The following is an 18,951-nucleotide window of genomic DNA, read 5'->3' as shown; positions in this document are numbered from 1 at the left end:
TAATACAAATCTAATTAGCTGTCCCAAATTCATCACATATTCCAATGTCACTGAATTATTAAATTCTCAGGAAATAGACCTGCGATTGAACTTTGAGCCAAGGCCCATAACCACATAATGATGCTAAGCTCTGAGCAACAGCTTTGTGCTTATGTCAAAAAGAGAAAAGCAGAGTGATCAGGAATGACTCTGTCAACCGTGGTTCAATTTCAGACATAAATTATAATTCCATGCTGTCCAGTGAATAGTTTTAGCTAAGAGCTGCTTTAGTTCCTCAGTTTCTTTGATGTCCCTGCAATATTCTCACAGAAGTGTTTTTGTAACCTCCTGCTAATGAAGCACTGAAGAAAACAGAGTACCTTTCTGGCAGCAAATCGCTACCTGAAAGGACTCCATTTGCTGAGGTTTTCTTTAATTCCTGTTACTAAAACACAGGATGCATTTTGCCAAAACCAAAACACTACTGGTATTAAAAAGAGGAATAAATTCAAAAGATAATTATTCTTAATGCCCAAGGAAGCATCCCTCAATCTGCAGACAGTTAATAGCTGAGAGGGCAAGGAGCTTGTCCTGAATGGGACAGCATTCCAGCTGACCTTCCCTAGTCATTAATAGATCACTTTTCTCAAAGAAAAAAAAAAAAAAAACCCCGAAGATTTTTCTCCCCCCCTCACAGCTGTATTAAAAAAATGCATTTCTGGGCCAGTTTCATGAGCTCCATTAGAATTGTTTACAGAAATCCTGCAACATCTTGTTTGTCAAAAGAATTTAAGCTGCCAGAAAGTTCTCAGTTTATCCACTAACTTAAACAATTTTTGCTTGATTTTCTAGGTGAGTTACTAGCGGACACAATTATCATTTTGCCTTTCAGTTTCACTATTGCTCAGCACAACAAATCAGACCAGTTCTTCTCCTGTGCCACTTTCCTACGTCACTGCAGCCAATGCACTACCTCTGCAATGGAAAGAAACCCTTTCATGTATTTTATATACGCAAGTTTCAGAGCTCGTAAGCATTCCTGTTGACAAACTGCGTTCTGAAATGTTAACTGTTGTTCACAACTCAGACAACTAACAGTGTTTGTCTGCCATTGGGACACCATCATTCATCACTATTTTACATGGATGTACTAAGAATGCAAAAAGTAAATAAGTCCAAGTGCAACAAATGTGATGTTAATAATACCCAAAAGGACAGGTAGCATCTACCCTTATGTCCAGAACCTGCACGTGAAAGCAAAAAGCACACAGGCTCGGTACTGTGGACAAATAAAAATGTTTAAAAGAACAGCTAACAGGCAAGAAGTGAACGATGGATGTTCAGCATATGTAAACCGCAGCACACAGCAGAACTGCTGAGATCTGTAGTCACTGGAGAGCAATGACTTCTGCAGGCAGAGAGCAACGAGACAAGGGGAACTGCTCGTCAACTAAAAGAGGGGAGATCGAGATGAGATGTGAGGGGGAAATTCTTCACTCAGAGGGCGCTGAGGTGCTGGCAGTGCTGCCCAGAGCTGTGGGTGCCATCCCTGGAGGCCATGCAGGGGCCCTGGGCAGCCCGAGCTGGGGGCAGCCAGACTGTGGCAGGGGTGGGGCTGGGGGTCCTTTCCAACCCAACCCTGCTGTGGTTCTGTGATAGTTAACTATTCTGTGACAGTTACAGGCAGTAGAGCTAAGAAGCCATGTTTTACAATAACTGCCAATTTGTATGTGTTGGCATTTGCCACATACTAATAATCTTCTCAAATATTGTGCGTTCAAGTAGGTGAAATATATACACTTCACAGGAAATCCCATGATAACTTATCATAAATGAATTTTAACACCTACCATACCGTCAAGTTTCTGCTGTGCCTACACAGTTGTTCACTCAAACTATTTAACTCTTTATTTTATTTTTTACTAAACTAACTTTTTAAACTCTGACATTGTACCTTCTCTAAAACCTGGTGAGCACCTGCAAGGAATTCACTTCAGAAGAACCAGATGCTCTTGCCTTCTTAGTTTGTAATGACTGTACTCATGTGCTTCTATTTTGTTAGTCTTTTGTAAGTTAATTACAATTTGTTTACCTTCATCAACCATAGCATCTTATCATAAAGATTTGATCTTATTTTTTAATCTTTATTTCATCTAAGTATCCCATCATCTGAAGAAAAGCTTGCATTAAAAATAAATTTGCATCCAAGTAATACAGCCTGCAGCACTCACACAGTTTCTTCTCTGCACATCTTGACTTTTCATCTTCTTTGCCTCCATACCTAAATAAAAACAATTTGCACTTGCAGATTAAAAATAAATTCTCCCAGACCTCATTAGAGAGCACACAATGGATTACTCCAACCAGTTCAAAATAGCATTCCTGTTTTGGCATGGATCTTGACTAATGGTGATTCATAGATTAAAAAAGCAATTAAGAACAGAATTAGCTATTCTCAGCAGATTTAATTTCTCCTGAGAGATGTCAGGCAGAGATACAAAGCAGTGCAATCTGAAAAGAGGAACGCAAGCTGCCTGTCTCCATTCTAGCAACACTCATCTGTCCTGGAGTCAATTGAAGAGTCAGGGATTTTATCTCCACCTGAAACATCTGTGTAAGCCACCTACAAAGTTCTGTCTTGTCACCGTTTGTTCACAAGAAGCTGTATGAGAACTATAGGCACACTGTATGAGGAAATACCTATAGAAGAAGGAAGGAAGGAAGAAGAGGAACAGAGCAAAAGAACAGACAGGGAAGAAAGTAAAGAAGAACAGAGAAACATAAAAATAATAACAACAGAAAGAATATCCAACAGAAAGGTATGCTATGCAAAACAAAGCCAGCAGAGTCACAGAATTGTAGGGGTTGGAAGGGACCTCTAGAGATCATCCAGTCCAACCCCCCTGCAAAGCAGGCTCCCCAGACCAGAACAGCCAGGTCCTTCTCTGCGGAGCTCCTCTCCAACATGTCATCCCCCAGCCTGTACTGGTGCATGTAGTTCTCTCTCCCTGGGCACAAGACTCTATACTTGCTTTTGTTAAACCTCATCTGGCTCCTCTCTGCCCAACTCTCCAGCCTGTCCAGGTCAATCTCAAAGAAGAAAATATCACTTAAAGAATGGACAGATCGATGCTGGAGCATTTGAATTCACGTGCAAACAGATCCCAGATTCAGGCTCAGACTTGCACATAGCTGAAAGCACATGGTAGCAGGCCTCAGTGCTCAAGTGCCCATTTTCCAGGCTCCATACTGCCAGGAAACAAAGCAAGTTTGAATTCAAGTTACAATGACATTCAAGTCTTCTGGTAGGCTACTGTAATTCTGTAATTTACTACACGAAATCTTTTGTTCCTCCCATCTCCACATCAGCAGAATCAGGACTCAATTCATGAGAAAAGCAAGCTTGATCCCAGAAACGTTTATATTGACAGTATGTCTGATCAGCTTGAGAACTTACACCTAGGGACACTCAAGTTTACCTTCAGAAAAGCAACTGCAGTAGGTGACACACATGGCTGCCCTTTATTGCACACTCACAGACGTCATACTGAAGTATTTCAAGCTTAATTGTACATGGTCACAAAGACACAGACAAAGGCAAACTGAACCTCTTGAACTCCAAATGTGACCGCAATCTCATTTAATTAAATCACTGCACATTAGGCTGTTTCATGCACGCTGGAATTATCACAACAACTCCAGCTGCCAAAAGGACATTGCCCTCTTATTCCATTCTCCACTTATCCCGCATCCCTCTCAAGCACAGAAAGCCTTCACTGAGCTTATGTAACTCGAAAAAAGAGAAAGAAAATTGGCCATGTTTGTAATAGATCGTTTGGAAGAGTCCTACAAAGATTATCAAATCTAACTGCGTGACAACTGCAGGGCTAAGCACAAGTCCATTCATGTTGAGGACACTGCCCAAATGCCTCCTGAACTCTGACAGGCCAAGTGGCATCAATCGTCTCTCTAGGAAGCTGTTCTGGTGTTCGTCCATACTTGGAGAGAAAGTTCTCCCAATATCCAGTCTGCATCTCCTCTGGTGCAGCACTGTGCTGTTCCTGCAGTTCTTCCTTTCGCTCCACAAAAGCACCCCATTAGTTAAGTTCTACTCAACTATCCACGCCAAGTATCCACATCAGCAATCAGCACCTACACAAAACACACCATCTCCCCTTCACCTGACGTGCACAGGAATGTCTCTGCGCAGACTTTCTGGCTGCCCCACGTAAGTCAAACGATGCTGATCTTACAGATGTTTGGTAACAACTCAGAAGTGGTAGAGAGTGGCACCGGTTGGTTTTTCTTCCGATGGGAGCCATAAGGTATTCTCACATTTGCCTTCAATTCTCTCTACCTGGTGCAAAGCAGACGAGTCAGAACAGAAACCTTGGTCAAGTCCTCTGAATTGCTAGTAAGGAAGCCCTGCTTTCTAAAGAAGCATATGAAGTTACTCATAAAAAGGAACCTGAAACTGAAATATATCCCTACATCCCACTTTCCAACATGAAAGATACTTAAACACCAATACGTGACATTATTATATTGGAAAAAAAAAAAAAAAAAAAAAAAAAGGAAGAAAGGAAAAAAAGAGAGAGCTGAATGATTTTGTTCAGAGCTCCTAGGGAACATCAACACAACTGTCAACATAATTCCTCAGGGTACCTGGAACAGCACTGACAACTTTGTACTTCTTACAAGCATAAGTGAAGTGAGAACTAGGAGTGCTGTTACAGTTCCAGTACAAAGCAATTGCTCCGTAATTGTGCACTCGCATGCTTTGAGCTTCATGACCAGATGAAACTTTGTTTTTCATATGATTACATGATGATAAAGACAAGCAGTTCCCTTCTGGTCTTCCAGGAAACAGACTGAAAACCTGCAATTTATTGATACTAAAGAAAAAATGCAAAACATATTCACATTACAAAAAACAAAACACAAAAATGCCCAGGCCTCTTACTTATCAAGAACTTAACAAATGAAATGAAACCTTACAAAGAGAATATAGTTTTTAGCCAGAATTCAGCTAACAGTGACAATTCAAGAAAACACCTTCCGTGTCTTCCTGCTTATCCTGAGGCTGTAATTTTTTTGTCAGTGCAAACACACCCAACAGAGCACATCATGCTCAGGGCTCCCAAATGCCACATTTACCAGATCATCCTCAGAATGTCAGCTCAAGTGGGAACCTCACCTCAACTACCTACAAGCCATCTGTTAAGGGGTTTGCTCCCAGTCCTACAGTAAGCTGGCCACAACGTGGGGAGTAAACAAGTTTTTAAATAATTATGCTTTATGTGTACCAAAAACAAACAAAAAAAGCCAACTGAATTTGTTCTGCTGCTGATGGAGGAGATACAAAATCATTAATGTAGGGAATAAACAATGTTTTTGTGAAGCCCCTGTAGAGGTTCAGAACAGCTTTTTCCCTTCCTGAAACTTGCAAGCAAGAAAAGACATATTTAACTAGACAAGAGATCAGCTTCTTTCTTCCACAGCTATCTGAAAACAAAGTTTGGATAAACATGACAACTATTACCATCTCCTCCTCCAAGTGATTTCTATCTCTGGCACACTCTGTGCCAGCTAATAAAAGCTTCCATACACTTTTAAATCTGCAGGTAAAATATATCCTTTCCTACAAACAATGGAAAAGAAATATTAAAAAAAAAAAAAACAAACAACTTGCCTTCAGACACATTTCTGAAACTTCTGCAGACAATAGGGGAATAAAATTTAAATGTAAACACAATAAAACAACAATAAAAAAAGAAACTTGTATGGGAACTGTTGAGTCCCAGCCTGAACCACTGATTGAGCACCTGAGGAAAGGACCTGGTCAGCCCTGGGAGCACAGGTGAAGGCAGTTCAGCTGTGAGACAGGAAGGGTTGGAGCCTGGCTGCACCTCTCTTAGACCTCATTGAAGGGCTGACTGCTGATGGGGAAGGGTCTGTGGTTGGAGATCCCTCCTTGGTGAGGCTTTCCCCTGTGAACCTGGAATCTTCTGATACAGGCGAGTAATTTTTTTTGCTTTCTTTATACTGCATTTCTATTGTGTCAGTCCTATCGTCACACCTTTGTTGTAATACCTTTCCCATCCCACTGATCTATCCAATTGCTACAAGAAGCCTAAAAAGAAAAATACTTGACCAGTGAATTTCTCTGTATCGACAGCATGAGAAGAATAATGATGAATCATTATTTCAGAACAGATTGGAAAAGAAAATCCGTGGTGCTTTAGGACACAGAGCCTAATGAAAAATGCTAGACCCATTCATAGATGTCAAGGGTCATAAAATAATGGAGAGATGCACAAAAATAATTAGCTTACAAAAACCAAATTGATCCCAGAGCAAATAAGCGTGGAACGTTTTTAAACTACTTCTACATATGCATAAGGGTCAGGTCATCAACAACCAGAAGCATGGGTGCGATCCCATCAACGCATGGAAGAGCAAGGCCATGTGTTACAACTCAGTAGGCACACTGGCATCAAAAACAGCAACTACGTCCTTTTGAATTGCAGAACTGCAATCCCTCCCAAATGAAGTTTTTGATAAGACATAAATACCAAGTTCCATCAATGGTTCAGACACCAGATAAGCACCAGAATATATTCAGGAAACATCTGTAGGACAGGCCCCAGCATTTGTAACAACAGAATCTATCTCCAGATGCCTCTGTAAAGTAACTCTGCTGCAGATAATCTGTCAACCTCAATTTATTTTTATGCAGTTATGTCCTCAGGGAATGAATCAATTTTTAGCCACTTAACAAAAATTAAATATTCTGTCATTGCCATTCTAGCAGGTTTGAAGTCAAACATTGCCCTTCACTGTGCTATGAGCACAAGCAGGAGTTTGGTTTGCTTATTATTTGGCAAGATCAATGTAGATCTACTATTCCCACCAAATGCTCTCTCTCACCATGACACAGTGGGGAAGGAGAAGCATTTTGACATCTTTCTGTGAAATCTCATGACTCAACAGCTATGCCATGACATTATAAAGCCATCCACAACACGAAACTTTCCCTCTGTGCTTCAGCGTAGCTGTGATGTGCCTGGGGAGGGCAACCACCTCCCTCCACCCTCCTCCCATGCAAACACACACAATACACAAACTATAGTTTAATTACTGGTATTTGCTTTCATTTTAAAGGTTTACTGGGAGTTATCTTACATGCTACCTCGTTTCAACGATACTGTGCTCAGCTTTTGATAACAGCAGTTGCTGTACCAATAAAAATAAATCCAACTAAGCAATTATCGTAACACAATTATGGTCTAATGAGTACTTGCCAGAGTAAAGGCAAACAGAAGGATGAAGAGGTACAGCCTAGAAGAACGTGAAGACCTACAAACAACAATATTAAGTATGCCTATAGCAGGGAAAAATACCCAAGCAGGGAAGAACCACTACATGAGAATCAAATGTTAGAGGCACTTGCTGCCAAGAGTAAGCAGTTCATTCACAGCAGTCGAACTACACTTTAAAATGACGCCAGCAGAGCACGAAACTAAGAATCAGGTACTCCCATATCCTCACACCTGGTTGCAGTAGGGCACATTTTGTCTTTCTGCAAACAAAGCCTTGTTCCAATCACGCTGTGGGACTGATTCATGTTATTGTTTGCATAGTCTGACAGTATGCTTAAAGCACTTTAAATAGAACAAAAAATACTAATACTTCTGTGGTTTGCATATTTTACCAACAGAAGAAATTCTAGTTAATAACTTCTATCTGCAGTAATCTGAAAATAAAACATCCTGGAGGTGGTTCTTATCCCTGCGCCTCACCTGCTCTGCTCATCTGCTGAAAAAGGAACAGGGAAAGGATTTCTTTCCCTTCCCACTCCTAAACTGTTGAGACAGGGGGAAAAACATGGTGCAAACAGAGAGGAGATGTGTTGCCATGCTCTCCCCTCATTGCTGCCTTGCTGCCACTGTAACTGACGGTCCAACGGTACGATCAGCTGAACTCATCTCCTTTCTTAACCCTCCAAAATTTTCAATTAACTCAAACTCAAGAAAATAGCTGTAAATGACAAAGTGTTAAAATCAAAATGAATGTATGTGCACTGTTTTAGTATCATACCAGATACTATTATTTGCCAGACAGAATTTCCTGAATGATGAAACTCTGGATATCTGACACTCCTGAAACAACATCTGTGCAGCAGAAGCCATATCCAGCAGAGCTGTACTCCTATGGTAACTGCACAGCAGTTGCTGAGACTTCATTTCTTTCAAGTGTGCAGCGAAAGCAAAGGTAATACCATATGAGATCGTGTGATGACCTGAGCGCATTGACTTGATGGTCTCCAGCTCACTCTCATTGATGAATGAGTTAGTTTTAACTTTAGCTGCAAGCCAAAAAGGTACCTGGGGAAAGGGGGGGAAAAAAACTGTACAAAACACAACCATCACTCTCTTCTGCCCAAGCTAGTACAGAGGTACGAAATCCCTATCTATGATGTCTCTTATGTGCACAAACAGGATTTTAATTTCCTGAAGTTCACAAAAATCATTCTGAACTGTTCAAAAAAGCTTAAAAAGAAACCAAGAGAAAACCATGCTTGCATTACTCCACTTTGCAACTTTCTCCAGTTCTCACAGAAATCTAAAGTAGGAATAAGACTGTGGTCAGCAAGAAAACTACATCAATACATACACATCCTTCTTCTACATCAGACTCATTTTGCAAAGTAAACCTATCACAGGGGAAAGCAAAACCCTCTGGGTTGTTCAGAGTCAACACTGACAGCCAGAGCATTGAACCTGAACGCTAAGGAGATGTGTGCAAAGTCATTCTTAACGTCAATTCTTCTGAAAGAACAGATTTAACTAAGTTACTCTGACAGCCTCACACGTTCAAAATGCAGTTATCAGCCTGCTATCCTCAGCAAAAGCAGGCAGAAGAAATACTGATAAAATCTTAAGAGATTCTGTGGCTCCTTTTACTTGTAGCCCAAATTTCCTATTTTTGGGGAAATGCAGATCACATTTGCAAATCTTCTATAGAAGCATGTGAAATTGATTTCATTTAAGAGGGAAAAAGTGCCCAAGATTGTCACATAGTTAATACCTGCTTCAAGCACAAAGGCCTTAAAAAACAAACATAAGCAATGCTCCCAAGGCAGGAATCTCAAACTGTCAGGAAGGCATTTTCTTGCCTCATCTGTCAGTGTGTCGTACAAAAAAGTTTGCTCAGATAAGCTCAGATAACTGCAGAGCAGTTGAGACATAATGTGTATCTCAGTTTTAATCTCACATTTTAAAGACTAACATCTGATAACCAAAACCACTCTGCACTAAGTTGCATACACAAATACATATAAATCTGCACGCTTTCCTCATCAGAACGCCACAGAACTTGGGACATAAGTTGCCTAGCTTATACATCTCATCCCCCAGGAAAAACAAAATACATCCATTATTTTAAAGTATAGTAAGCACAGAATATGATGCAACTACAAGTTCTAAAAGCATAATAAATTTAAACAAAGAGATTCTAGCACCTCCTACATGTAGCAACCTAACCACAGTGTCTCACTCCACCCAGCTGCAGCTCTGCACGGGCACAGCAGCAAACCACTGCAGGGTAGGAAAGCCCAACTCAGCTGCATGTCCCAGTAAATGGCATGCTGACTAACAGAAAGGTGAAATCCTTCCTTCGTCAGTACAAAAGCTAAAGTAACCTGTAGAAATTCATTTATACTGCCATCAAAAGAATCCCTAAAATTTCAAGACTTCAGAAAAGGAGGGCTCGCTCCTGTTTCAATAGGGCATCAGTCCAAACATGTACAGCAAGCAGATCAGATGTATGTGGCAGCAGATCCTCACAGTACCAAATTCGGTACCTACTTCTGTCATTGCTGATCCACAAAATGCTCATGTTCCTGGGGAGGAGGAAAAAAAATACAACAAAAAGAAACACAACCATGAAAAACTGGAGGAAAAGCACTGTACAGAAAACAAGTCTTTGACCACAACCTTAAGAAAAAAAAAAAAAAAAAGAATAAATGACAATGCATGATGATCAAAACATTTCAAAGAGAATGCAGACAGCAGACGACAGACTGGTGCAAAGGGTAACAGGTGGAAACTCCCATCAGTTCTAGATCACCAGACTCCTTTTTTCACACCCCTACCACTAGCAGAAAAGAGGAAACAAGTGCAGGCTCAGGAAGGAGAGACAAGTGAAGTCCTTTTATAAGCTCTGTGGCTTATGTAAGTTCTATGGCTCTGTGAGAAAGAAGTTGGCAATGACTGCTACGACTGTTTTCTGTTCTTCATCTCATAGAAGCTGAAGTGATACTTTGGCATAAATAACCATCTTTGGTTATTTGAATCAGTCAGCTATCCACCATCAGAATTATATACCAGGTACCAGTGGTTCAGCTTAAAAAAAGGTGATCACATACTTTTTGAAAATTGTTTTGTACTAATCTGACTCTGAAACCTCAAGAGAACTGGTTCTTACCCTCTGCTACTGCTATGACTTAGGCCTTGCTGAAGAAATTTTAATTTCTCACTTTCCTTTTTAATATAAGCTCATGAAATTGCTCACTCTCATCATAACCCAACCTCATCATGCCGCACACCAAAAATGAAGCAGCTTCAAGCAGAGCAGATTTCCTGAATGGAAGAATTCAGAAGAAGCCAGCAGCAGAAGGCTCTGGTTTGGTAGCACACCTTGTCCACACACTGCTCTGTGCTGAAGCAGTTCCCCCTTCAGACTCAGGAGATATGGTGCTGTGTATTCAACTACTCAAGAGATGAAACATGAAGAAGAGAAAAAGGACTCAGGATGATTTAAAATATTGCCAGGCACATTTCTGAACAACGGAAGGCAGAAACATTCACATCCCTGTCCTTCTCCACATCGCTGTTTCCATGATGCACCTTTTCTCCCACCCCTCCCCAAGAGTTCCCCTGAAATCTCAATGAAATAGAGCACACCCTAATATTCACCTAGAAGCTGACACAGAACACTGCAAAATGCTGGCCAACAGTAACTGGTTTTCCCCTCCTCAATTCCACTGAATGCAGAATACAGTGATAAAGCCTCCTCAGCTGCACTGGGATTCTGTTCTGCTGAAGGAACCCCCGCTGAGCAGCAACACCAGGAGTGTTAACACATGTTTTGCACTGCTAAGTTTTAAAAGCAAAATTACAGAAAATAATCAGTCAGCAAGAGAGTCTCTTAGTACCATGAAACATCCCAAGTTTCTAAAGCCATATTTCTCTAGTAGATGAGAATATTCTCCATTTCCTACAGGCCAAACTTTTAATTAGGACTGAATAAAGACAAAGTTGAACCCACTGACAGACTAAGCAAAGGCAGAAGAGGCAAACCTCTTTAGCCTTACGCAGCTTTCACAGTCCAGGACAGGAAGGACTGTCTGTTTCAGAAGGACTTTGGCTAAATGACACTCTAAATGATTAATAGTCATTAACAAACGGCTTGCTGCAACGTTAAGAATGTTGCATTAAATGAAATCCAGTGAAGCCTGGCAAAGGAAAATCACTCTGCCAGAATTAGTTTCTGCTTTTTCCCTCTCATTCAAAGTAGTTTTAGTTTTGCTCTTGTAAACTCAACATTCATGAGTTGCTCACGCATATCAAGTTCCCCAAATTTCAGAAGCAGTGTGCATAATTTTAAAATTGGTGTCCTCACGCATGTTTTGTTACATTATGGTTAATTCCGTTAGTTCTGTTCCAAAGCACTCAAACATCATTCAGATTCTAAGGCTGAAAACAAAATTCAAATAAGAACCCAGCCACTAAAATAGGTCTAAGAAGTGTACAAAGTGAGCATAGTTCATCTGAAGCAAAAGTAAAAAGGAAGTGACCGAAGACTCTTCTACTGTCTTGCTTTCACCCAGATTATCACCTACTAGAACTCTCAGCTTGTGGAATTTTCCTTTCAAAGTAAGTTACTTTAAACTCTGCATATATGTAAATAAATACATCAAGAAGGCTGATTTATATACTCATTATAGCCATCCAGATTTGGCAGATTTGACCTCCCACATCACCTTGTGAGTATGATGTGAAGCCTTCGGGGAAGAAGCTGGACACCACGCAGGTGGGACCCGGCTTTCCAGAGATGTCTGCATCCTTGTGACGGTCAGTCAGCCCTCAGCAGCGCCCCGGCACCCACCTGAAAAAACACCTGCCATTACTATTGTGCCAGAAAAAAGTCGGGAGTTTCAGGACTGCCTTCTGCTGGAGCAGAATGACATCACTCCAGATGAACATGTAAGAGTAATTACACTTGACTTAGTAATAGGATTACCAGGATGAGTTAGAAAACGATGACAAAAGTGCGCTTTGGGCAGAAGACGTTCAGGCTGGCTATCAGGAAAAGGCTCTGCAGCAGAGGGTGGTGGGTGTGGAACAGGCTCTCTTCTGCTCGTGGCACTGAGCTGACCGAGTTAATAATCATCTGCGGCACTCAGATACACGGCCTCACTTCTGGAGGGTCTCGTGCAGAGCCGGGAGTTGGAATCCACGATCCGCACGGTTCCCTTCCGACTCGGGGCATGCTGTCATTCCGTGCTCTCTCCTCTTATGCTCCACAAATTCCTGTGCGCAGCCCAGCCCTTCACACCTCACCTGCCACCGCAGGGAGCCCGCCCGGCTTCGTCCCCGCCGCTCTAACGACACCCACGGCTCTTAAGCCACCAAAACACTACTTCAAATGAGAGCCTGGAAGAGGAAGTGCGGCAAAGCGGCGAGGAAACTTGAAAGCCACTCCCCGCAGGGCAAGGGCGCGCAGCAGCCGGGTTGCGGCTCCTCAGCCCCGCACGCGCCTCACGCCCGGGCCAACGAAAGCCCTTCCCTCGCCTCAGGCGCGGCACGGCGTCGGCGGCACCGCTCCGGGCGCGGCCGAGGCACCGCGCTGCCCCAGGGGCGGAGGCCGAAGCGGGCAGAGCGGGAAGGCAGGACTGCGGAGCAGATCGAAGCGGAGCGGGGCGCGGCCGGCCGGCTCTCAGCACCTCCGGGGCGGGGCGGAGCGCAGCTCGGCGGCCGCAGGTGAGCGCGAGGCCACAGCTGCACCCTGTGGGCGGAGCGCGGGGCGGGGAGCGCTGGGCCGGGCCGTGGCGGCGGGCGCTGCTGCGCGGCTCAGTTTCTGTCTCGATCTCCATCGGGATTGTGCCCGGAACTCGGCGGCGGCTCCGCGGAGCGGTGAGTGCCGGCATCTGGATCCCGGCGCGGCGGCACCGTCCCGTTCCGCGCTCCCCGCCCCTCCCGGCGCGGGGTGAATGAGGAAGCGAGACGGGATCCGGCTTCCGTGGGGCTCCCGGCGGGGAGAGGGGCTGCGGCCGGGCCCGCCGCGAGGGGAGGGCGGCCCGGGGAGGGGCGCGGCGGCGGCGGCGGAACTCCTCCGCGGGGCGCCTCCGTGCTGGGGCCGCTGGCCGAGCTCGGGCCCGGGAGCTTTGTCGGTTCGGGGAGCCGAGCCCCGGCGGTGCTGGGATGGGGCCGGGTCCTCCGCCAAGCGCGGGATCGGGCAGGGCGGGCAGGTCCAGCGGCCGGCGCGGGGCTGTGTCCCGTGCGAGGAGATGAGGGGCGGCGAGCTCGTGTGCCCTCTGCCCTCGCTGGGGCGCGGGCTCGGCTCGTTCCCGGATCGCCGAGACGGGTGACGCCAACTTCTTACTCTTTTCTTTCTTTCTTTCTTTTTTCTTTTTTTTTTTTTTTCCTTCGCTTCCCGCCCGTGCGTGCCGGTGCTCAGTTTCTGTCTGTGGGCGCAGTGGGTGTGAGGCAGTAATGCTCCGTCCTCCCCACGCTCGGTTTTCGGCTGGCTGCAGGCAGACAATAGGAGCGGCGCTGCTCGCTCCGTGCGTGCATGCCGGGCGTGCACCTCTCAGAAACCCATCGTTCGGCTCGTCGCTGGGGAATTCCCCGGGCTCATTAGGGTATGAAACACCGCATTGAGGGATGCGTGGCTCTGCTGACCCGGCTGTGCGCTGCTGCACCCCGCAGCGGCGGAGCAGACGCGCCGTGTGCCCGCGGATCTGGGCAGCTGCGGGAGCAGAGCCGAACTCACGCAGACTGCAGGTGTGGGTGAGCGGTGCTCGCACCTTTCCTGGCCTTGTGGGTGAGTTTGAAGGCAGGACTGCAACTCCTAAACATCTCTCTGAATAGCGTGTGTCAGAATTTTGGGTGCTCTTGTGTGTCCGGCTTCTGTCAGATCTCATTTGGACCTTGGCCTCGTGTCGCACACTCCGTCTGTTAACACTGCAGTAAGCCAGGAAGCAGCCTGTCCTGCTCTCCTAGCCCTCTGTCCGATAATGCTGTGCAGTGTTGTATCGATCACACAGGGAGTTTGAGCTAGCACAACCGATGCAGCCTTCCGAACAAGAGATTTTGAGGAATAACCAGAAAAGCCTATATGCAGCATTTCCTATTTCTTTTTGTTCCTGAGAAGGACTGCTTTGCAGAAACTCGAGTTTATATTTAATCACTGGACTGCCTGTTTTCAGTAACCCTGTGGCGCTGCTATGAGGATTTGGAGCAAAGAGGCTGCAACGCATGGATTAAGGTGTGTTTGTGGGTTTCATAACAAAGATCTGTTTTAAAAATGCAGCTCTGTGCTTTAGGTTAAGGAACGCTTAAATGCTGGCAACTTCAATTTTGATCCATGTACTTTCAGTAAATACAAAACGTTCTGCTGTTTTTTCAGCCATCTCTTTGTAAAATTGAATATAGCGAACTTGTAAAGGAGTATGCTTATCAGAACGATCATTTAAGGAAGTGAGGTACGTGCACAAGTATTTCAGTGGGCATCATTTGTGTGTTTGTATGTAATGCTGAACTTCAGAGAGTTGAGAGGTGCGATAAACAAATTACAAGTCAGTAATACTTGGAAATTTTTACCCTACATCTCATAATTCAGACATAGGTACAAAGGAATTGCTGCCACTCAGTGACTGACATAGAGGTATAAGAACCTGTAGTGCTACATGGCTGTAATGTATGTGCAGGTGCTGAGTATGTGGTAAGGCAATTCTGTGTCCCTGAGTCTGTGATTAGGAAGATGCTGACATGGTTCTGAACAATTCTCAAGCTTTTTTTTTCCATCTGTGTTTCATGATCGTGACCCTCCTGTGTAGATATGCCTGATGAGAGGTGGGTTACGGTGTTCTTATTGGGTGGAGCCGTGGAAGAATGTTACAGAACAGATGGAGCTTCTGATCACACGGCTAGTTGAAAAGGTACTGCGTAAAGAAGGAAGTATTTGTAAACTAGAAGTTATTTCTGAAGTTTTGTAGTTACTTTGGTTAAAGAGAGAACTTTAGAAGAGTCTTTCAAAGAAAACTCAATTATTTGATACTATGCAGTTCAAGGAAATGTCAGTAAAACCTGGAAAGATAGCATCGCTTGAAATAACTGATTTCCTGGGAGAAGTGTACAAGTTTTCAGGTCTCAGAGGCTTCTTCTAACATCTAACGTTAGCAGAATTAAAGCTCATCTCAAATTGAGTACTCTGGGGCCTCGTAGTTACAATTCACCATCCATCCTGGTTTCTGTTGGAAGGCCTCTGGTGTCCTGTTGCTTTGCTCCTCCACCCCATGCCATGTTGCTCGGCTCTGGCTGCAGCTCCTGCCAGGAGCCCCTGCACCAGCCTGCACTCTGCAGCCCAAGCACTGCCACCAGGGCTGGGACTGCAGCACAGTGAGCTTTTGTCCAGCAAACTGCAGCAGTGTCTATGGCAAAGCTGCAGCAACACGAGCCTCAGTGCTGCTGTACGGTGTGAATACTTCCCATGTGTTGGCCAGCACTGAGGTGTGCTGCCACTATTGGGTTCACTGACCCAGGTATTTAAGTTCCCTAAGGCTAACTCAGGTGTGTCTGTCGGTGCTGCAGTTAGAATGCATCGTGCATCTGTAGTCTGCCATCCTCTTCGTTAAATATATAAAGTACATATTTAACCTACCATAAAACGAATGGAAGGAAGAAGGAATAGGCTGGAGACTGAAATGGCTATTGCATGTGAGTCAGAGCTGAATGACAGGGATGACAGGGGGTTTACCAGCAGAGTCTAAGGGCCGACTGGCTTCAGTAGGAACCTAATTCCTCATTTAATCATCCACTGATGAGAAAGGCAGTGGGGTTTTTTACTCTAGAGTTGTTCGTGGCTCCATCCTGGTTGTCAAGTTCTGGCCAAAAGGTGTCTAATAAACATCAGATCTGTTTGTGTTGCAGCTGTTATAGCTGCTTTCTTTGCTCCACAACAAAACTTCTCAGCCTTCTCTGACTCCTTCTTTACCTCTGTCATATGGGTGCAGAATTTGATTCTGTCAGGCTGTACATGGAATCAAAGGAATGAGCAGGGAAGGGAAGAAAACAGCGTGTTCCTGTTCAGAGCTCTTTGGGCAGCGCAGGAAAATTAATCTCCTCACATCCACTTGACTGCGCCTTGCAAAGATACGATGAAGAGATGAGCTGTGAGAGCTCTCCGTGGCCCTGGTAGAAATAATGCTGAAGTGACTTGTGTTAGGTTCTCATTTGAAAGGCAGATATTTTTAACTGCCTCTTGGAGAGTTTTTGTGCTTTGTTGCTGAGACATTACCTCTCCAAGCCAGAGTTGCTTCATAATGTTTGTATGGTCTTTGTTGAATAACCTTGTGGAAGTCTGCTCTGCAGGAAGAAGCCTGCAGCGCTATGGGCTGCCTGGATTGGACCGACTGCCCCGGCGTCCTGCTGCTGTTCTCAGAGTCAGCAGGAAGGGTTAAGAAATGAGGGATGTGGCATAGGAGTAGCAGGGACATCACAAATCCGGCCTTTGTAAGAGTGGTGTAACACATTTCTGTTCTGTTCTGGACCAGACTGCTGCTAGAAGTACCACTGATACGGACAGTGGAAACATCGTGTGTACAGCTGCATCTTTCTGATTTTCTTTTGTTCGTAGTTGCTTTTTTCTTTAATGAAAATGAATGCAAATGGAGAGAAAGGCGCCCTGCCATCCACACAGTAAGTTGCATTTTGAAACTGTTAAATCAGCTGTTTTCTGAATGATGATAGATTTGCCTGTTTCTGTCTGCGAGAAGGAAATGATGTGGGGCAGGTGTGAACCGATAGCTTCAAAACAAAGCCCGTAAAATAAATTATTTGAAGATATGTTTACAACAGAAAAAGTGTATGAAACTGCTGAGTATTTCTTACGGTATTCTCTTGGGTTTTTTTCTGCTCTTTTTTTTATTTTTTTTTTTTTACTGTGGAATGTAATCTTTCTATCAGGAACAACTTATGGGTGACTTCTAAAGGAGGGAGATGTGCACTTGCCATTTCCTGATGAGCGATCCTTCAGATCTGCCTAAACAATAAAAAGCAGCACCTCTTTGTATTCCCCAGAATTCTAAGGTGCTGCCCACTTGGGAGAAGACAGTGAGTATGTAACATGCATTCTTATCCTGCCATTACTCATACTTTTCCTTAGAGGTGTGAGAGAAATCTGGTCTTGTTTGGTTGATACATCAGAGCACGAATGGCTCTGATTTGCACTGTGTTGAGTCTTCTGCAGTCTCGTCTATGATTTGAGTGTTAACAGGCGTGGTTAAAACCCAGCTACTTGCTGTAAGTACCGCATATCCTGAAACATTTGCAGTAAATGTAAGCCTCAGCCCCAGCTCTGTTCCCCATCCCTGAGCCATGAAGTTGTAATGCTGCTCGGCCCAGAGCTCTGTCAGCTCAGCTTTGTTCGATGGCAGCTCTGTAACGATGAGGTGACAAAGAGAGAAAATGGCATGGCTTTTAGACTCAAAGTCAAGCTACCTGTGGAGCATTCAAATCATTTATTTGTTCCCCACCCCGCCATCAATGCCTGTTTACTAGAAATCTACTGAAATCCTTATTTGTGCATTCGATTCTTCCTCCAATTCTCTGATTCCTTTTCAGAAGTGCAGTTCAGGCTTTGCCATGGTTTCCCTAAGGAATTCATGAAATCCAAGCGTTTGGATTTGGACAAGTGCTACTTTGTACTAATTTCCTTCATGTTTTAATACTAAATATTAGACACAGCTTATGGGAACAAATATTCCTGGCTGCTTCTCAGGTTTACCCTTCAGGTAATGAAGTCTGGGAGGTTTTCTTTAATTTGTAGGTGTAGATTCTTGAAGATGTAGGTGGATGCTTGAAAAGCTGATCCAAAATGTCTTAGCAGACAGGCTCAGTGTTGAGCTTGGCTTCTGCAGAGTGCCTTTTTCTGGGAAATTCCCCAGTGAGTCCAAAAGCAGTGCAGCTAAGCTGTTGCTAACATGTTTGGTGGCTGCTGTGAGCTGTGCTTTTCTGAGCAGAGGCTGTTTGCTTCTTTTTCCAGCAAAGGAAGAATCTGTAACTCTCCCTTAGAAGAAAATTCTCCTCAAATAGTCTTCTGCATAAAATATTTGGTAAGGATTTAGAAAATATGGTCCAGCCAGCAGCCAGAAGGGGCCATTAAGTGCTTGTTGTGTTGTACTGTGCTGGAAAACGAGTTTGAGCAGGCACAGTGCAGTAACTTTGGACGGTTGTTGTGTTTGTGGTACGACACTGGTTGCCCTGTAGATCTTATCTCAAGATCTGTATGGTGCAATTTGTAATATCTCTGGGTGATTTCACGTTTTGCTGGCATGACAAAATGACCAAAGGAAGCAGCATTTGGTGCCTTTGCTGATGTTAGTGCCTGTTGGACTGCAGAACTCAATGCTTTTCTTGCAAAGGAGTGCATTGCTTGTGAGATTGTGTTACTGAAAGCTCTTGTGAAGGTAAGATTCAGTCCTGCTTACTTTGAAAACTGTGTTGAATGTACATCCCTGTAAGTGAGCACAGGTGGTCGTCTTGTATCAAGTAGATGCTGCTGAGACTTCTGGTTTTGGTAATTAACTGTTTCTGCTCTGGATTAAATCAGTAAATAATCTTGCAGTAGCATCTGAAACCTTCAGTCCTACAAGTGCCTCTGCGTGTAAGGAGTAGATTTATAGTA

At 44.1% G+C, this 18,951-nt stretch overlaps 1 protein-coding gene and 1 long non-coding RNA gene across 4 annotated transcripts in view; one reads left to right on the top strand and one right to left on the bottom strand.

Moving 5' to 3' along the window:
- Nucleotides 1–12,776, bottom strand: part of LOC122187699 — a 61,176-nt gene extending 48,400 nt beyond the window's left edge. Inside the window, exons 1-2 of the long non-coding RNA XR_006181387.1 lie at nt 12,286–12,776; nt 12,026–12,150 (exon numbers count right to left, since the gene is read on the bottom strand). This is a non-coding gene — a long non-coding RNA (uncharacterized LOC122187699). The remainder of the gene's footprint in view (nt 1–12,025; nt 12,151–12,285) is intronic.
- A 314-nt stretch (nt 12,777–13,090) lies between these two features.
- Nucleotides 13,091–18,951, top strand: part of PRKCD (protein kinase C delta) — a 60,906-nt gene continuing 55,045 nt past the window's right edge. For 2 of the 3 annotated variants that reach the window (XM_042885492.1, XM_042885488.1), the window contains exon 1: nt 13,091–13,178. The gene's annotated coding sequence lies outside the window, so the exon portion shown is untranslated. Of the gene's footprint in view, nt 13,179–16,879; nt 16,965–18,951 lie in introns of those variants that run through there. The other variant, XM_042885491.1, reaches the window with a different exon arrangement.

This window comes from Lagopus leucura, unplaced genomic scaffold (genome assembly GCF_019238085.1).
Source record: "Lagopus leucura isolate 7727_CA_CO unplaced genomic scaffold, USGS_WTPT01 Super-Scaffold_100050, whole genome shotgun sequence".
Taxonomy (NCBI): Eukaryota; Metazoa; Chordata; class Aves; order Galliformes; family Phasianidae; genus Lagopus; species Lagopus leucura.
Note: the sequence above shows the minus strand (reverse complement) of the source record. Positions and strands in the feature narration are given on the sequence as shown.